Source organism: Falco punctatus (genome assembly GCF_963210335.1).
Source record: "Falco punctatus genome assembly, chromosome: 3".
Classification (NCBI taxonomy): Eukaryota; Metazoa; Chordata; class Aves; order Falconiformes; family Falconidae; genus Falco; species Falco punctatus.
In genome coordinates, this window is record NC_137582.1 from 101,770,998 (window position 1) to 101,784,058 (window position 13,061).

The 13,061-nt window shown below is 38.9% G+C and overlaps 1 long non-coding RNA gene across 1 annotated transcript in view; it reads left to right on the plus strand.

The window, feature by feature from the left end:
- Window positions 1-3,809: 3,809 nt before the first annotated feature.
- The window catches only part of LOC308060592, an 18,046-nt gene continuing 8,794 nt past the window's right edge, over window positions 3,810-13,061 (plus strand). The window contains exons 1-2 of the long non-coding RNA XR_013926805.1: window positions 3,810-5,300; window positions 6,002-13,061. The exon at window positions 6,002-13,061 is cut by the window's right edge and continues 8,428 nt beyond it. This is a non-coding gene — a long non-coding RNA (uncharacterized lncRNA). The remainder of the gene's footprint in view (window positions 5,301-6,001) is intronic.

Here is a 13,061-nt window from a genome sequence, read left to right on the forward strand (position 1 = left end):
TATGTTCCTAATACTTGCTTTTCCTGCTCAGACCACTTATATATAAAGATATATTGGACATCTGCAATTGCACGTGCCTATATTTTAAAATCAGAGCTTGAACATTTTTTTTTGTCTCTTTGTGCATTGTTAATTTTATCGTATTTGTAACACACTCCAATTTAATTATATATTGAACTAAATTGTCTTCAAAGGAAGCTTTTTCCTAATTGTATTGAAGTAGTGAAGAAACTTTTTGATGATTCTGGGAAAATGAAACTTTTTAGTTCCTAAGTTCTGAGTGTAATGATTTTTCCTTATATTGTGTCATAGATTTGTTTTTGTGGTATGTGCTAGGATTTTCTGAATTAAGGTGCTCACTATTACACAAAATTTAAGTGAAACTGCATGCTGAATGAAATATTTTTTTCACCACTTTTATTTTATTTAGAATCTTCAACAATTAAAAAATCGTCATTGATAATCTGTCTCAAAGTTCCAGCTGCATTTTGATTTATCTCATTTGTTTAAAAAATAATACATGCTGCTAAAGAGGTGTAAGCTAACCTTTTAGTAGTAAACTGCTTTTTAGCATATATTAACTCTTTCCCATTTCAAATCCAAAAGAATTATGTGAGTAGAAGCAAACAGGCAATACAATTTTACAGATTAAAGCCACTTCATCCTAATAATTTTTGGTTGGGGTCTTTCTCACAGGATAATTAATTAGCAAACTATTAATTGCTCCTTGCATGTCTGATGTGCTTCCACAATTTTCATTTTTTTTCTCCCTTGGTTTTTGTGGTGTGGGTTTATTTTTTTTATTTCCCCTAAGCATAACTCAGATTCTTGTCCCATGTTTTGGGTTCCTACACAGTTATTACAATATTGTGCTGTAGAAAACTGTGAAATTCTGTTGGTTACTGACAGTCAAGAATCAACAGGACCATCCAGGTGCATTGTCTTTTAGTTGCTTTTATTCACGTAATAAAAGGCATTGCAGGCTCAAAGATTCTGGACAAATATAGGCTAAACATTCAGGACATGTATCTGAAACTTGCCAGAACCTGAAATTACTCAGTTTCATCTCTTCAGATCAGATTTTGGTGTTTAATTTAAACATTTGTTATTTCCAGTTTCTGACCTATGTGGAAAATTACTCGTCTTGATGCGATGCCTTTGTTCTGCTTCCTGGGCAAGTGGGGATGTTAAACCAAAAAATCAAACCCACAAAACCAAAAAGCTCCCAAATTTATGAAGGGTTAAGCCTCTGCTTGAATTCTTAATGTAAAATAGTAAAATAAGTAGTTTCATTTCAGGACAAGCTTCAAATTGAAAGGCATATTGAAAGGCTGCTACTCACTTCTCATCATTTCACCTTAGTGATCTCCACAGCTGAGCTGAGCATGTGCCCATAGTGGCTTTAGTGTCTGGTATTTGTGAGCATGTCTCAAAAAGGCACAAGTGGAAATGGAGCAGGAAACTCTTTCTTAATATAAGGCTGAGAACCTTCACCCAGTTCAGAAGAAATTTACCTTTTCAAGCCTTAACTTCTCAAAAATTCACACAAGAAATCAGTTTGTGGTTAGTAGCGAGAAGATGGTGCAGCCTTAGGGACTAGGACAGTTATGTCTTACAAACACTGTCAAAGCACACTGTCATAGTTCTGTATTAAAAAAAAAAAAGGGTCATCACTGAGGTTTAAGAGCAATCTCTTTTAATTTTGCCATCACAGTTTAACATATTATTGTTCCTAAAATACAACCTGGATTCACTCTGCATGCCCTGCAAACCGTAAATACCTATGTGATAGGTATGAGCTTATTGTCCTTTAGGAACGAAACATCAAAGCGCATCACCTCCTCCCAACAGCACACGTACCCTCTCACGGCGTGCGTGTCATCACATAACCTAGAAGAGGATGCAAAGGTCTACCTGTGCTGTGAAAGTGGAATATTAATTTTTAAAGCTGTGGATTCCCTGGCAAAGTTCTGAAGAATGGTAATTGCTTTTTGTTGCTTCAGCACTGTATGCCAAACCATTCACCGATGAGTCCATTAACTTCTGCAATGATTTTAATCACTGAGAGCAAGAAACTACTCATTTATTGTCTAAGTTCTAACTAATTTATGCTGCATAACTGGAGACTGTGTAGCGTAAGTACTTCCAAATTGTTTGTTGTTATGTAACCCTTAGTTATATTATTATCTCACATACTCAAAATCCATCTAATAACTAAAATAATTTGATTATGAATGGTAAGTTATTTTTTTTTAAGTCCTGCTTGTTGATGACTCTTTGTATGACTATCCCTGTATTGTGGTGCTAGTCTATTGAAACAAGCAGAACAAAAACCTTTTCTGAACCTGTGATGAACTGATAATTATATTGGGTTTACATGGGAAGGTTTTGGCAGTGGGGGTAGCCACAGGAGTGGCCTCTGTGAGAAGAGGTCGGGGCTGTCCCTGTGTTAGAGCCAGTTCCAGCCAGCTTCAGAGTGGACCCAGCACTGGCCAAAGCTGAGCCAAATCAGTGATGCTGGTGGTGCCTCTGCAGTAACACATTTAAGAACAGGTAGAAAATGCTGCACAGCAGCTGTGAGAGAAATGTGAAAGCAGACACTAAGGTCAGTGAAGAAGGATGGGGAGGAGGTGCTCCAGGTGTCTGAGTAGAGATCCCTCTGCAGCCTGTAGATGGTGTAGACACACCATGGTGAAGCATGTTGTCCCCCTGCAGCCCATGGAGGTCCCTGGTGGAGCAGGTATCCACCCTGCAGCCCATGGAGGACCCTAAGTTGGATCAGGTGGATGTGCCGTGCCCTGAAGGAAGCTGCAGCCCATGGAGAGCCTGTGCTGGAGCAGGGTCCTCCTCTGGAAATGACCCACATTAGAACAGTGCCTGAGCAGCTGTATCCCATGGGAAGGACCCCACGGGATGGGGCAAAGGAAAGATGTTAGGAGCAGCAGAATGTTACCACCCGATTGCAGCCCCCCATTCCTGATCTGCCCACTCCACTCGGTGCGCAGAAGGAAGGTAGAAAAGTCAGGAGTGAAGCTGGGCCTGGGAAGAAGGGAAGAGTAGGGTGGGAAGTGTTTTTTTTTATTTCTGTTTCTTGCTATCCTGCTCTATTTTTAATTGGTAACAAATTAAATTAATCTTCCACAGGTTGTGTCTGGTTTCCAGTGACGGTAATTGGTGAGCAATTTCCCTTCTCTTAGCTTGCCCCATGAGATTTTTCATCTTACTCTTTGCCCCTGCCTTGCTAAGGAGCAGGGATGATAGAGCAGTTTGGTGGGCACCTGGCAGCCAGCCAGGGTTAACCCACCACCTTGTTTCAGAGCTATTTTAAACAAATTCAGTATAAAAACATAGCTGGAAATGCTGAACTTCCCACCCCCACCCCAATTCTTCTTTTCCTTCTCTTTTTCATCATTTATCTTCATCTCTATTGAATTTGAGGGCCAAAAAAGTGTGAAGGGAAGGGGTATGCTTTGGAAAGAAACAAACCCAAGCTTTTACTAATGCAGAATATTCTTAATGTTAAAAAATGAACGTGGCATGTATATTGCTCAGAAAAGTGATTTCTTCATCTGCACACACACACAAGCACGCACACACATTGATGTTGGATCTGTTGAAGTAGGAGGAAGTGGAGAAGTAATCAAAGTGAGAAGATTTTAGTAAATGGCCAGAGAAGAGGTGGAGAATGTAGAAGAACAGCACTTACAAGTCTTCAAATATTTTTGTAATTCTTTCTCAGCTCTCAGAAAGAACAGGAATGGACCCCCCCACACACACACACACCCCACCCCCCCCACCCCCCCCCCCCCACATTCCTGTGCATTTTTGAAGAAGTTCTGGGAACTATTTGGAACAGAAACTGCAAAAATGTGAAGAAAAGCGGAACGTAAAGGCTTTGCTGCAGCACAGATGCTGAGGCTGGGTGAGGTGAGAGTGATGGCTGCACGCTGGTCTCAGCAAGCTGTTCCGTGGTGGGCAGGCACAGCCCTGCTAAGGTGGAAGGGCTTGAAGGGGAAGTCATCAAAGTTGGAAGTAGAAATGAGATAGAAACTTTCAATTAAGTATTGTAGCTGTTTTCTGTCACTTGGGCTTTAAATTAAGATGAGACCCCTTAAACTATATGCTAACTAGGAGAGTGGCTGTGGGCTGCCCAGTCACGGGGGGCAGAGTCTTGTGACGTTATTAACCTCTTGTAGCTTTATTACTAAATCCACAGGGGTTTACATTCTCTTTTCCTTGAAGAAAGAGGTAGATGGGAACAGTTCCAAATATATATATTACCAAAAAGGCAGATTTACCATGGTGAACGAACCCCTAAGAGAACCAAAAATATGGGCCCCATGCAAACGGCGGGCAGAATGGCTGTGCTGAAACGCCAGGCCTCTGAAATTCATTGGAGTAGGCAGAAGGGAAGAACGTCTGGCCTGAAACCCAGGTACAGACTTTTTTCTGTTCTTCCTCACTAGTCTGAATTAGAACCTGACTATAAACAGTAGGTAAAAAAAATGCTGATTTTTTTCAGAGGCTGAGCTGCCTGGCCTGTTCTGCCAGGTCCGTTACCAGGATGAAAATTTTCAAATTTTCAGATGCAAAAGTACCAGAAAATTTCTCAGTCTGGTCAATGACAAGATTTCATATTTGGGTTTCAAGTTATTTTTAGTATTGGTTGTCATTATTACAGGTTAAATCTTCATTAACTTTTAAACCCTTGGACTTAGAGATTTACTGAAATGGAACAAAGACGGTATAGGCTAAACTGGAGACTAACAGCTGGTGTCAGTCTCTACCAGGGCACACTATTTCTAGGCAAGCAACAGCTTTTGTATAATGAATGATAATATCATATAACATGAATTGTTTCTACTATGGTAAAAAAAGTTCTGGACAATCAACTGAAAACCATGTTCATGTTTTTGTATTTAAGTCAAGCCTTTACATGGAAGAGACAGTGCTGCTGGTGATATGGTGAAGACCTCATCCAGTCTGTATGTGGTGGTGTTTCTATCTCTATGATTCATCTCACGTTTGCAAGCCTAGTCCATGAAAAAACCCAAGACCAACTTTTGCTGATGAGTGTAAGCTTCAACCACTCTGGCTGGCTGTAACAATCCTGTTGGTGTTTGTGTTGTTGTTGTTGTTGTTGTTTTGTTGGTTGTTGGTTTTTTTTAATTAACAGATGTACCTGCTATGCATATTTAAGAAAGGAGCAGCTATGAGCACCAAAGCTCAAGGATTCAGTCCTGTTTGTATACCACCTATGCCTATACTGTGTTTAAAGATTGCTTACATACCCTGCTGAGGTCAGTGTTCATAAGTCATTTTAACTATCATGCTTGTCCTGGAAATGCACGGATGTAAACTTCTGCTTAGCTCCTTTCCTGTACCAGGTTTTGGAAGATGCTTTCAATTCAGATTTTAGCACAAGTGACTCTAAAATAAAAAGCAACATATTCAACATTTTTTTAGCTGCCATCTTAGCAATACTTCAAATAATAAAGCAAAAGCAAAACAAAACAATCTGTCTCCCCCCTGCAAAAAACCTGAGCAGCTAAACTGCCAGTACAGCACAATTTTAGCCACAAATAGAATTGTATTATCAGCTTGAAAGTAGCTCTCAGCGGGGACTCAGACAGCAGACGGGATTGTATTATTCTGCCATTCCCCTATCCATCTGTTAAAGAAGTTCTGTTTGGAATCAAATGCTCTTCTTTTTAATTATTTTTTTTTAAGAATAATCTAATTTTTGAGTGCAACCAATGGCACTTCATGTATGCACACCTTGCAAGTGTTTAGGAAAAAGCTTCCTTTGTTCGTTTTCATCCAGGGAATTCATCTCCACTACCTTTATTTCTTTTAGAACTGAGTTTGTGCCAATACCAAATACCGATTTGAACATCTGTAACTGTAGAATCTCCCCTTTTTTCTTCTATATTGTTTTTTTCTGGTTTGAAATGTCTTCCCCCTTGCATGAGATTTTCAGACGGTGGTTTGGTTCTTTCAGCTGCTGTCTCTTTCCAGGAAAAGTGCTTGAATCTCTACCAGAGCTGCAAGAAGGGAGAAGAAAGGAACTCTGCTATGAACATGTGTTCCCTCCCTGCCCAAAAAGGTATCCTTTACTCTAGGTGGTACTTGTGTTATTATCAATTTTTGAAAGCTTCGTTATCTTGTATAAAGCATGAAGATAATGGTCCAAGGAGAGATTCTATACCAGCAAAGCGCTTGTGAGGTGTGTTCATTTATATTGGTGAATACTCCATTTGTGCTCTATATGTCTCCCAAATGAAAAAAAGTAGCAGGACAAAGGCATAGCTGACCTTACACACTTCCCAGCATAACTGAACCTGTGTCAGAGTTTCTGCTGGCATGTGTACATGGGTAAGAAATTGCTGCTCATCAGGCATCTGTGGTAGATACGCTCAGAATAGGTTAGTGCATAGGCTTAGCTTTATTCTCCTCTCAGTTTGGATGTTTTATGGAATTGGAGGTGATAAAAAAGGTATCTGTGGAAGACAGCAGGAGGTATTGACAAAGTCAAATGTAATTTAGAAGTCTTCTTTGGAATTTTATCCCATTGATATTGTCACTGTCTCTTAAAAAATCAAAAAAAAGGAAGGAAGGAAAAAAAAAAAAAAAAAACAACAGGGAGAAAAAACAGTAGAGTCCAAAGGGCCAGAGGAATTTGGCAGAACAAATCTCATCTCAGGAAATCATGAAAAGCCAGCCCTAGAGAGCTAAGTAATAATTTTAAACAGTATATTATTAATTCATTCAGGTTCTATGAGCTACCACAACACTAAGATACAGTTGCTATACACCATGTAAGAGAATGAGGTTTTCTACATTTTTTTAAAATCTATGTGTGTAGATTCAGAACAGCTGGAGATCTGGTGTGTCAGTGCAGAATTTAAGAATAATCTTGGGAGTTGTCTAGACCACGCCTTCGTATGTCATAGATTTCAAAGACAACCTTTTCTTTGATTCTTGAATCAAACCACTAAATACATGTGTCCAGGTTCCCTGATACATTATCCCTTTTGTACTGGGATCTATTGTAGGCATTGTGGTACAAAACAGGCCACCAGGTAACCAGTTGCTGAGGCTACATCTGCCATATGCTGCCTCAAAGATACCTACTTTGCTTGCTGGTGTTTCCCAAAAAATGAATACACAAAGGTAACGAGCTCCTGAAAATGTCCAGGTTACATTGGCATTAACATTGTCTGATCAGAGACCCCCCAGAGAGAATCCTGAATCCCTGAACTTAAATGGTTTTATTAGAAAGTACTTTAGGCTGTAGTTTAACATCTATGTTTTACAGTCCCAACAAAAGGAGGCTAACAAAGAGAAGGGGGGGTGGAGTTTATATGTTAATGATGGAGGGGCAGAATCACTTCCAGGAGTGACAGGGTGGGAATTCTGTATCTCCTTTGCCTCAGCAAGATTGTGCAAAGTCCTTCAAAACTGTCTTGTCCTGATAATCTACTTTCATCTTTTTAACTGCTCTAAAATTAACCATTCCTCACTGTCTACTTTACTAATCAAGTGAGTTTTGTGTCTGCAAATGTGGTAAATCCATGTATTTGCTTTTTTACCGAGTTTGCTTTTAAGTGATGTTTTCCAATACAAAATAGTCTGAAGGACATCTTGTTATACTAAGTAGACTAAAATAAAGTAGAGCTGTAAAATTAAATTTCCCTTTACCTGAGGATTAATGGGAAAATGGTTATGTAAATAATATAAGCCTAATGGAACTTGCTTTGCTTCCAGTGAAATACATGGTCCACAAAATGCATACGAGTGCAGCAACCACCTACAGACTGTTTGTCAAATGTAGTCAGGTTGAGCACATTATATCTGGGATTATACTCTTCACAACTGAAATTATCTATACGTTCTGTGACATCAAGACCAGGAACCTCAATTATTCTTTGATCTTTCTCACAAGCAAGATAATAATTGGATGTTGAAAAAATTCATGCTCAGGTTGGGGGATATTGATTTCTGTTTGTCTTGCATCTTAACATCTAGAATGTGACTGTCATGTATACTAAAACATGAAATTTACTGTCTTCATAAAAGTTTTACTAAATCAGTCACCAAAGGAAGGAGCTATTGGCAGATTTTTCATTACTAAACATAGGGTAAAGCACCTGATTATTTTTATATTTAGAGGTTCTGTGGTGACTTGCCTGTACCTCAACAAATAGTAGGTCACGCATTGAGTAAAATCCTTCTCCTTTTTAATATTACAAAATTATTTTATGCTTTTTTATTGGCAGAAAAAATACTACAAGAACCTGTTCTTTGCTTATGAATATGTTCCTAGCTGTTCATAACCAGAACAGTTCAATTTTGCCTGAATGAAGTAGTAATGAAGAGCAGGGTTATGCTGAAATAGTTCACCAAGAGCAAATATGCTGATACAGAGTGCAGGCTTAATATTCACCCTCAGGTGTGTGAAACAGTTGAATGATTTTTTAGCTTACCTGTGACTGAGACAAGCAAAAAATGGAATGTTGCAAGAAGAGAAAGAATTTGATTTCAAGTCTGTCAACATTCCCATTGTTCATTTGAAAGATTAAAGCACTAAATTCGCAGACGCACATGTCCCCCCTTCTGCACCTCTGGTCTGTTTTCCAGCTTTCATATTATGATTGGTTTTACTGGTAATCTTACCACTAGGACTCTGGAATTTTTCTGATTATTTAGCATCAGTCTCTTTAAAACATGATTGTTAAGGAGAGAGTAAGTAGGTTGTGTATTTTATTGGGGAGAGACAGGGAAGCTTTTAAAAATACATGCAGCCTACATACTTTACTTTTGAAGGGGCACAACAAGCAGCTCAATGGATGCAAGTAATCTTGCATTGTGATCTTCTTATTAGGATCTTTCAGTTTAATTAATACCAGATGTGTCTTGATACATGACTGTTCACTGGAACCTGTATTAAAAAGCAGAACATTTGGGAGAAGTTGTAGGAAATATATCATTAGCACATGAGATTTTTCTCCACCCCTATTAAATTTAAATGAATATTTTGTTGTTTTCATGAGCAACGACATTTTAAACTATTGGGTGGAAAATGTTTAGCTTGATTGTTCCACCAGCTGCAATTGGAGGTATAGTTGATCAGAAGCTTTGTTGTGCTTACAAAATTTGCTTTTGTCTTCCTGATATAGTGGAACCAAGAAATCCATGGCATCATCACTTGATGTTTTCAATTAAAGTTATTTACTTGCATATGAATATAAAAGTTACATGAAAGCTAACCTTATTTGAATTGTGTACTCAGAGCTGTGGAATATGAAATGGAGCAGTTACATCTGACTTTTTTAATAAAATCTGTTTAGAGACAGTAGCTTGCCCATTAGGATGGAGGGGGAGATGCTGAGCCTTCACTGAGTAAATGGTAATTGACTAAGGACACTGCAGAAAGGAAAAAAAATAAAATTCTGCATACATTTTGTTAATTTTGAAAAAACTCAAGTCATAAACATGTAAAATGATGAAAGCTGTCTTACCCAAATATCTCTGTTCTCTGCGTCACTTTGAGGGAAAGTTAAATTGCTTGCAACCCACAGCATGGAGAGCAGAAGGAAAGACATATAGAGACTAAACTGGGTCTGTGATGAATATGCTGCGTGGATTTTTACCTTAGGTCTATTGCTACCTACTTGTCCGCATATACTCTTTAGGTGTGGAATATTTGAGTTATGGTGAAGAGAAAAACAGACGAAGTTTGCTGAGATGATGGCTTGTTTCTTCCCTCAGTTAGGTTTGAATGATGTTGAATTTACTAAATACTGCACCTGGAAAATTTTTAATGTCAGGTGCACTTCTGGGGGATCTTGTACTTGCCTTTTTCTTATCAAAAAGCCTGGCTGTTAGGGTAACCAGCTACGCTGGACTGATAATCTCTGCCTCAGCCAGTGGCCAACAGCAGCTTCTTACGGAAAGCAGCTATGAAGGGATTTTCCCACTGGTGCAATTAACCAAAATGCCCTTTCTCCCTTCTTTGCTCTAAGACACAGTCTCTCTATTGCTTTTTCTTGCTTTATGACCCAGTAAACACTTGAGTATTTAAACCAAGTGTAACAACAATCCCTAGGAGGTATCGTCTACATGTGGTGGGCATGTTCTTCTGCATGATATCAGACTTTTTGATCTCTGCCTGGGTACACTGCAAGACCTTTCAGTAACTTATATTTTTCTAAGTACTAATATGAAAGTATTTCACCCCGTCTTTAGTCATAGTTATGGAAATGACTTCCATTCCAATGACTTTGTCTGTAGGGGAAAAATAATCTTGCTCTTCGTTTTTTGTGCAGATTAGATATTTAAAATGATGAGTAAAGAATTGATTAAGGTTTGGTGTGTGTGTGTGGTTTCAGGAAAGCAGATACCATTATTGCTTGACTGAACCCTTTTCTGTTATGTTCCCCAGGAGCCTGCTTAATTCAAATTGCAGTATTCTTTTTGGAAATGTAATCTATGGTAGCAGTGGTGCCACTTCAGCTTAGGAGGCAGCTCTCCAGGCTTTGAGGGCTAGCTTGACCTCTTGCTCTGTGACCTGCTTAAGAAGGGCCCTTGCAAGATGCAGTGCCTCAGTCCTTGCCAGAAAGAATTGCTTTGCATTGTGCTCTGCTGTAACGCGTATTTCCCACTTCTTTTTGCATCCCTAAACAGACCTTGTACCTCCTAAGTATTATAAGTAACTAGCACATACTTAACAAGAGGGATGTTCACATTGCAGACCCTCCTCATCCTGTTGCAATCCAACGTCACATCGAGTGTGTGCAAGCAGATGAGAGGCAAGGGGTGAAAAACGCTTTGCTTGGGTTTCCCTGTGTTCCTGCTTTACAACTTGCAGTAATCTCAATCTTCTGATGGCACAAGCTCCTACAAAGGACACTGAAATCTTACCTATGTTGTATTTCCTCCATGTATTGATCAGTATAATCCTACTTCTTGTGCCAGCCACAAAGTAAAAAATAATGAATTTCACAGAAGTTTGGGTTCATCTTGTTTTCTAGGCTATTATTTTTTTTTAAAGACACTATTTTTTGTGTTTTCTGCAGTTGGAAAAGTAATAGATCAGTTATAAAGTCCCACAAACCAAATTTACAAACTCCATAAATCCCACTGCAGAAGTTCTTGTACTTTAAGCAAGTGCTGATGTCCAGTATGACCCTGTGCATTTTACTTTGCATGAATTTTTTTTGCAGTAATTGAGAGTGAAACAGTGAAATGCTGAGGGGATGAAAAAAAAACCAAACCAAACCAAAAAAACCCCCACGTTTTGGACATGTGAGAGTAAAATGAATATGTTGGTTTGTAGTTTTGTTACACCTCTCAGTCTTGTTTCACTTTTCTGTGGTTTGAGATTATGGAACATTCTCCAGACCTGTGGTTTACTACGGCTTCCCTCTGGTTTTGTGATACTGTCTGACTTGCTGACAAGAACTGAGTATCCTTCTTCCTTGACTATGTTTTGAATGCCCAGTGGTTTTGGCAATATGGCAAATCATACCTGTGCTATGTGCCCTTGTGCCCTCCTTTTGTGCCTTCCCCTCTCCAGACTGAAATACCGTGCAGACAGGGACAAACCTCCATGTTTCCTGTATGTTGTGTTATGTGTATTTATTGTGGAGGACAATGTATGAAATGTATACTTTACCTTTTAAAGGTGCAAAGTTGGCATTTCTTGACAATCCTTAGAGGAAATGTTTGAAGACTGTTTTCCAGTGCCTTCTCCCTCTACCCCCCTGGTTTTGCAGCCTCAGGCTTGCAGCCCTGTTTCTTACCTGGTGTCAGCAGCTGCTGGCAGGGCTTAGGCACACTTCTGTATAGCTCCTCCTGAGGGATGCGATTCCCTTCCCCTGGCTAACGACCCCAGTGCTTTCATTCCTGGCACAATGATGTGGTACAACATCCCCCCATGCCCTAAGGAACATGTGGCTGATGCATAAACATATGCACGACACACTCCTTCAGAGCATTTTATTGTGCTTCAGAGTTCTAGACCATGTTTTGACCCTGTGAAGCCAATACGATAATTATAATCTGGATGGGGATATCACTCTCTAAGTATTAAATAATAAAGACTTTGAAAAGTAAGCATTGTTTTACACACCTAGTGTAGTAACTTACTTAGAGTAACAATATTTCTCTGCAAGTTTTTATTTTTCGCTATATCCAGTGGAATACATATGTAATAAAATCCATAGTAAATATATAGAATCATAGAATCATTTAGGTTGGAAAAGATCATTAAGATGAACAAGTCCAACTGTTAACCTATATATACAAATAAATTTTACATCTATGCTTCTAGAAAAAAGCCTTTTAATTGAGAAGTCCATGACAAATGAATTTAATTCACATGAAGCACATCTGAAACACTTAAGTTTTCTTTTATTCTTTGGTGCACCTAAAAGATACCTACTGGATTCTGCAGTGACTTGTGTATGAGATGGTGACCTGCAAGGCAGAAGATGAAGACATAGTTATCTCATTATTAAGATTGGTTGCAATTATAATTTTGATCTACATTGTTTTATTGGGAATTGTCAAAGCGGAAGGTGAAGTGCAGTCCAGAGAAGATGCAAGATGTGTGCAGATAGCAAATTACTATTTGTGTCACTGTTGTCCATAGGAAAGTTGTTTCTCTAATGATAAAAGTATCAATTTTCAAAACGCAAGGGGAGTAAAAAACTCTACTACATAGATGAAACTCCATTGCGTAAGTGCATATATGAACACATACACACACACTTATACCTCTAGGTAGTGAACCTAGCTGGGTTTATATTCCCCATCCATCATGCTTTTCTGACTCCAGGAATATAATATCCAACTGTATTCCAGCTGTTAGAGCTAACCCAGCCAGGGAGCTCACTGGCAGCAAAAAACAGAGACGAGAAGTGGCCACTTGTACTTCCTATGAGGCACAGCAACACCTTTGGCAGGTGCAGTTGATTGCCAACCTGAGTTAGAAAATACACATTTGTCGCAAAAAAGTTAGAACGTAATTTTTAAAAGCCTTAACCAGATTTCCTCAT